This window comes from Aegilops tauschii, chromosome 7 (genome assembly GCF_002575655.3).
Source record: "Aegilops tauschii subsp. strangulata cultivar AL8/78 chromosome 7, Aet v6.0, whole genome shotgun sequence".
Classification (NCBI taxonomy): Eukaryota; Viridiplantae; Streptophyta; class Magnoliopsida; order Poales; family Poaceae; genus Aegilops; species Aegilops tauschii.
In genome coordinates this window covers 123,550,152-123,555,831 of record NC_053041.3, presented here as the reverse complement: position 1 = coordinate 123,555,831, position 5,680 = coordinate 123,550,152, and the positions used below count along the sequence as shown (strand labels likewise).

At 48.3% G+C, this 5,680-nt stretch overlaps 1 long non-coding RNA gene across 2 annotated transcripts; it reads right to left on the bottom strand.

Annotated features, from left to right (window-relative positions):
* Nucleotides 1–492: 492 nt before the first annotated feature.
* On the bottom strand, nt 493–3,087 carry LOC120968156 (uncharacterized). 2 transcript variants are annotated; one of them, XR_012189076.1, is made up of 3 exons: nt 1,985–3,037; nt 1,855–1,900; nt 493–1,039 (listed from the first exon to the last, which is right to left on the bottom strand). It is a non-coding gene; the product is annotated as an uncharacterized lncRNA (long non-coding RNA). The 2 variants fall into 2 exon arrangements; XR_012189075.1 differs by having other exon boundaries at nt 493–1,900; nt 1,985–3,087.
* Nucleotides 3,088–5,680: the final 2,593 nt, after the last annotated feature.

Here is a 5,680-nt window from a genome sequence, read left to right as displayed (position 1 = left end):
AGAAACGGGAGCGGAGCGGAGTGAAGCGAGACTAGGGTTTGCTCCGGAGGAGGATTTTGTGGGGTCAAGGTGAGCCGGACGGACGCGCCCGGGCATATCCGAGCCGCCTCATATTCGCCCTAAATCTGGATTTGGTATGAAGAACGCCGGTCAGTCCGGATGTTTGAGAACGATTTGTGGCGTCCGGTTGAGTTTGTTTTTTATGACCGATCAGTGACCGGTCGACCCGTCCAGACAGGTTCAGGAAGTCCGGCAGTAGATGCTCTTAGGTTAGAAAGCATCCGTAAGAGTGGATCCCAACGGTACGTGGGGAAACTCGACATCTGTATGGTCAGCAGCCATCACGAAGCCCGGCCCTGCTGCATCATCATACGATACGAGCGTACGTGTGCAGGTGAAGCCAACTATAATTGGCCGCATACTACTCTTAAAAAAACTAGCTGAATGCACGTGCGTTCCCACGGAACAATAAACTTAGACATAAGGCATTGCTAAAAAAATCAAATAAATTTTCATTCATATATGTTTTGAGAATAGAGTTGTATGTGCCATACATGTATTTCTTGCAATCAATTCAAAACAAATCAAACATATATCCCTTCTATGTAGTTCTTTGGGAAGTCAATTCGCTGCATGCAAGAAAATTAGAAAGTGGGTAGTTGGCTAAGGTTTAAAATGTAGAACCGGCAAACTTGATGATATGCATGCTCATAGTTTCCTGTCGATCGAGTGTTGCTCCTCTAGTTATTGAACATCCGATCTTGTTGCCAGCCTCTTGGATAAGTAGATTCATTTGCAAAAGCTTAGCTTCTTAGTGTCTGAATTCAGGAGGAACTGTACATAAGTACTTGGGCTGGTGTAGTAGCAGTACACACGTAGCACGTTTTCCACTCATATCTAGACACGACATAATGCTTGCTATCTTTGAACATTGTCCATTCTGCAAGGCTATTTGACTGTCGTCAATATGACTGCACTTGGTGGCATTGGTATTGGTACCAACAAAGGAAAGTGATATTTACCAATTCATTATCCCATCCTGAAACAAACCATGTGGCAAACAACTGAAAAAGCACATCTCACTTCAAAATACTTAAACTATATTTGTTCCTGATTTTAAAAAATACAAATTTTATATGTGATGAGTCAAATATAAAAATTAGCCCATTTGATACACTGCAATCACAGCCCTAATATTACACATCAACTTTCAGTTACTCTGATCCAGAAGACTGGTTACAAACTGGTCAAAGAAGCAAACAAAAGAAAAACTCATCACTGAAACAAACAAATGAATATGATTCAAACTTCATTATGCAGTTACTGTCTTTCGCTCCAAGGATGTTGAAAATCATATAAAATATGGTTATGGTTTATCTATATTAGCAAGACCACAAAATACCCCTCACTTGAGAGTACCACAAAAGTCCAAAACAATTGTTGTCGGAGGGCTCTTCTCGGGATGAATTAAACTTTTTCCGCCTGCACTATGCAATAAATTAAAATTTCTCAACAGTTTTTCAATGGCACGAGAGTTTTAGTACTATCCTCCTAGAACTAATTTTGGTACTATCATGTTTGTTACTAAAGGCAAGTTAAGAGGAGGTCATAATATACTCCCTCTGTTCGATATTAGTTGTCGTTGATTTAGTACTTGAACTAAATCAGCAATAACTAAAAAGGAGTGTCGAAGGCTTCATGTAACTTCAGTATACACTCAAAGTTTGAAACAAGATTTATCTTCTATTTCTACATGCAGTTGAATACATTTCGCAATCACCAAAAATAATACGGGCTTAAAATAGACTATGACAACCATAGAAATAAAAAAATGGGAAATATTTTTGTCCTTACCTTGATACCTCAGCAGCCAAATTACTATTCCATTGCCAAACACAGCCTAAAGAATGAATCACATTACTGCTATAGTTGGTGAGATGTTGTCAAGCTTAGTGACAAACAAAAAGATCAGAATGTACCATACCTTCAGCTGGTGACCTCTTGGAGTTAAATAAAGATAATTTCCAAAACGGAAAGTGAGATGTTGTATCTGGTGCCTCACCGAAATACACTTATGTTAGTTCTCTTGCAAGAACTATATATATTCAGTAGCCTGCAATAGAAAATGGTGTCAAGAAAACCCAACTTAATAAAATGGGTTGCAGCGTATAATCAATAACCTTCTAGGTGTGTGCCATATTACTTTTATGAAAACCAGAACAAAGTTATTTATATGCATCTCTAATTAGAACCCAACCGAAATTAATAAAATCTCTGAGGCGAAGAACACATACAAATTATTGGACTAAAAAAATAGCAGGATTGAGCAGAACAACCCCACTGTTGCTTGTTGGAAAGGGTAATCATTAAGACTTTAAGGTCGATCCATCACGAACCAAAGCCTGCACAAATGGTCAAATTCTGTACAAAAAAATCAATACAGACTACCGTTAACTAATACCTCAGGGAGCACTTTGAAGCAGGGAAAATATCATGACAGCTTTATTAACATGATTCTCGACAAGTCGGGTATTATACATTTTTCAAGCTTGACCTCCTATATGGAGTTATCTTATACAGCAGAGCAAGGTAGAAATAACAACTGGGATAATAAAAGGAATTACTACTCAAGTCGACCGACCAAAAGCTAATTCAAATATGTGATTTCAGAATCCGCTCTATTTGCTAAAAATGGAAAAGCAAAACATGGATTATATCGATAACCTTTAAAATAGTTATGTTACATTTACATGATAGCTTAGAACTACTTAAATTAGCACGATGAATCTAGATAAAATAGTGAAAGAGAACTCACCAGCCTTGCTAGTTCTCTCTTTTGGTTGCCCACAGATCTCACAGATTGTTAGAGTTCACCAACGATTGCTTGTCCAAGTAGTATAGGAATCATAACTCTACTTTTCTTTGAGCAGTAATCGTAACTCTACCTAGCCAGGTGATACATGTAGCTCCTAGGTTGTATCAACGTGAGTTGAAGAAGTATGGGGAAGGATGGGGAAGAGGTATTGATAGGGTAGGTAGGAGGTTGAACCATCACGACGTTCGATTCTTCTTTAATAGTAGAGACTATAATTGGCCGCTTGTGTGTGTCACACAGACCACCGTGGATACCCAGGCGCTCCTCCGCATTTTGACTCGGCTTGTGACGATGCACACGAAGTCCGTGCAAAGAAACACGCACCCAGACCCAATCATCGACGACACCGATCGAAGAGCACTCGGAAAACGTGCGGCACATGTACGCCGTACCCGTACGCACGGCTCGGAAGCTTCCGCCGTCGCCCTCCTGCCGCCCGCCCGCCCGCCCGCGGCGCGGATGCGGAGTCAGTCGTGGTGGTGGCACTACTCCGATTTTGACCCTGCGTACGTACGTTGCGTCTCGTCCCGTACCACCACCGCGCGCGGAGGCGGAGACGGGTCCAGGTGGCGGCCGTGAGGCCGTCGAGGTCAAGGCGGGGCGGTCAAAACGAAGACGGCACACGACACGAGAGCGCTTCTCGGTGGGTCGATCGGGACAGCGCCGCGCGACAGACCGGAGCAGGTGTGGGCGTGCGGCGCCCAGGTTGACCGCTGCCGTTTCTGCGTGCGTCCGAGGCCGCGTGCGGGCGAAAGTGTGTGCCACAACAGCTGGCAACGCGGGGGCGTCACGGGACGTGGATTTTCTTCCGAAACAATTTGCTTCATGACGCGCCAATTTGCCACATTGCGTCAGAACTGTTTCGCTTCTCTAAACGCAAGCACCGCACCGTGCGACAGGCACTAACCGGCAACCGTTGGGTAACCGACCTAGGTGGACGAGTTCCAAGCAACCTACTCGCTGCTTTTGTTTCTCTCTGGGGCCGGATCAGTGCTACGACCATCTTTGATACGGGCAGGGACATGTTCACCTGGAAGCTTGAGGCCTCTGGCAGCTACTCGGCCTCTTCGGCATACCGATTGCAATTCATGGGGTCCACCTCCTCGCCTATCATGCAGTCGGTCTGGCGTGCCCGGGCGCCGGCTGATGAGGACATGTACCTAGGGTAGGGTCACAGGCCTGACCTAAATACCCTCCCAAGGATATCACTCTAAACCCAGAAGCATTCGAGGGGTACCATCACCCACTCGACCAGAAACATTTCCACGCGGAGGAATCAAGATCACTCGACCGTAACAAGAAACGCTCGACGGACAGAAGACCTAAAGTCACTCTACACAGCAACGGTCGAGCATTAACTCCTAGACTTAATAGCCATTTATAACACTTTATTACGGACGTTACCAGCAACGCCCCCCTCTTGATGTACCTTAAATCCCTTGTAACGTGGGTTGGCCGGGGTCCTGGCGCACTCTATATAAGCCACCCCCTCTCCACATGCACAAGGGTTCGCACCCCCTGTAATACACACGCATATAATTCAGTCGACCGCCTCCGGGCTCCGAGACGTAGGGCTGTTACTTCCTTCGAGAAGGGCCTGAACTCGTAAAACTTGTGCGTACGGCTTCTCCATAGCTAGGATCTTGCCTCTACATCCCTATCCCCCATTCTACTGTCAGACTTAGAACCACGACAGTTGGCGCCCACCGTGGGGCAGGTGTCTTAGCGACTTGTTGGAGAAGTTGCAATTTTTCCGATCCCCATCAGCATGGTTTCAGGCGGAGGATTGGCCGAGGGCCGCGAGATCCATCTCGGCGCGCTCGTGTTCGTCGCCGACGACTCCGCTTGGCTCCAAGAAGCTCCACTCGACGTCGAGGCGCTCCCCGTCCGCGGGGCAACGCACTTTCGCGCGCGCGTCCGCGGCGTCCTCCTGCGGCAGCCGTCGACCCAGTATCGGTCGGCTCCGGTGGCGTCTTCACTCCCTGCTGCCCGCCGGCACAAGCGTTCCGGTCGGTCGAGGCTCCAGCGGTGGGTGAGGCACGCGGTGGCTCGCCAGTCGGCCACCCCCCAAGTCGCGGCAATCGAGCCCGACGAAACTCTCTACGGCCTGTTCGACTGGCTCCGTTGAGACCGCGTCTGAGTGCGACAACAGTGACCCCGCGGCGGAAGTTCTGATGGTCAACGGACCGCGCAGTCCTCCTGGCTTCCCCCGCGACGACGGTGGTGATGGCGGAGGCGATCCGTCGCGTGTCCATGAGGAGTACCGCCCCGAGCCCCTCTCTTCGCAGCAGAGGGAAGAGCTTCGCCGCCGTAACATGGATGCACTTCACACTCCTATCGTTGGAGAAACCCCCGAGGCCCGGGCCTTGGAGGAGGTGCGCCTGGCCAACTTGGCTGAGCGCACTCGACTGGAGAATCTCCAGCACGCACTCGACGAGCGTGCTCAGCAGCGTGTTCCTGAATCCAGTCGACGACAACTTTTTCCGCCTCCAACCAAGGTATATCAAACTCCGATCCAGAATCTCACAGCTGCTGCCCGAATAGCAGAGTCGATTCAGCCTTCCCAGCCGGAGGCTGGTAGGGGTTTGATGCAGATCCGGGCTTTGCTCCGGGCGGCGGGGGGGGGGGGGGGCAGAACACAGCAGTGTCACAGTCTCGGAATAGGATTCATAGTAGATCTGTAATGGCAGACACAGTTCAGTCGGCTCACAGCCCAAGATCACCTCGAAGGCATGAGGGACGTGGAGATCGACACGATCAGTATAGAAACCGTGAGCAGTATGATCGTCGTCGAGTACCCACGCC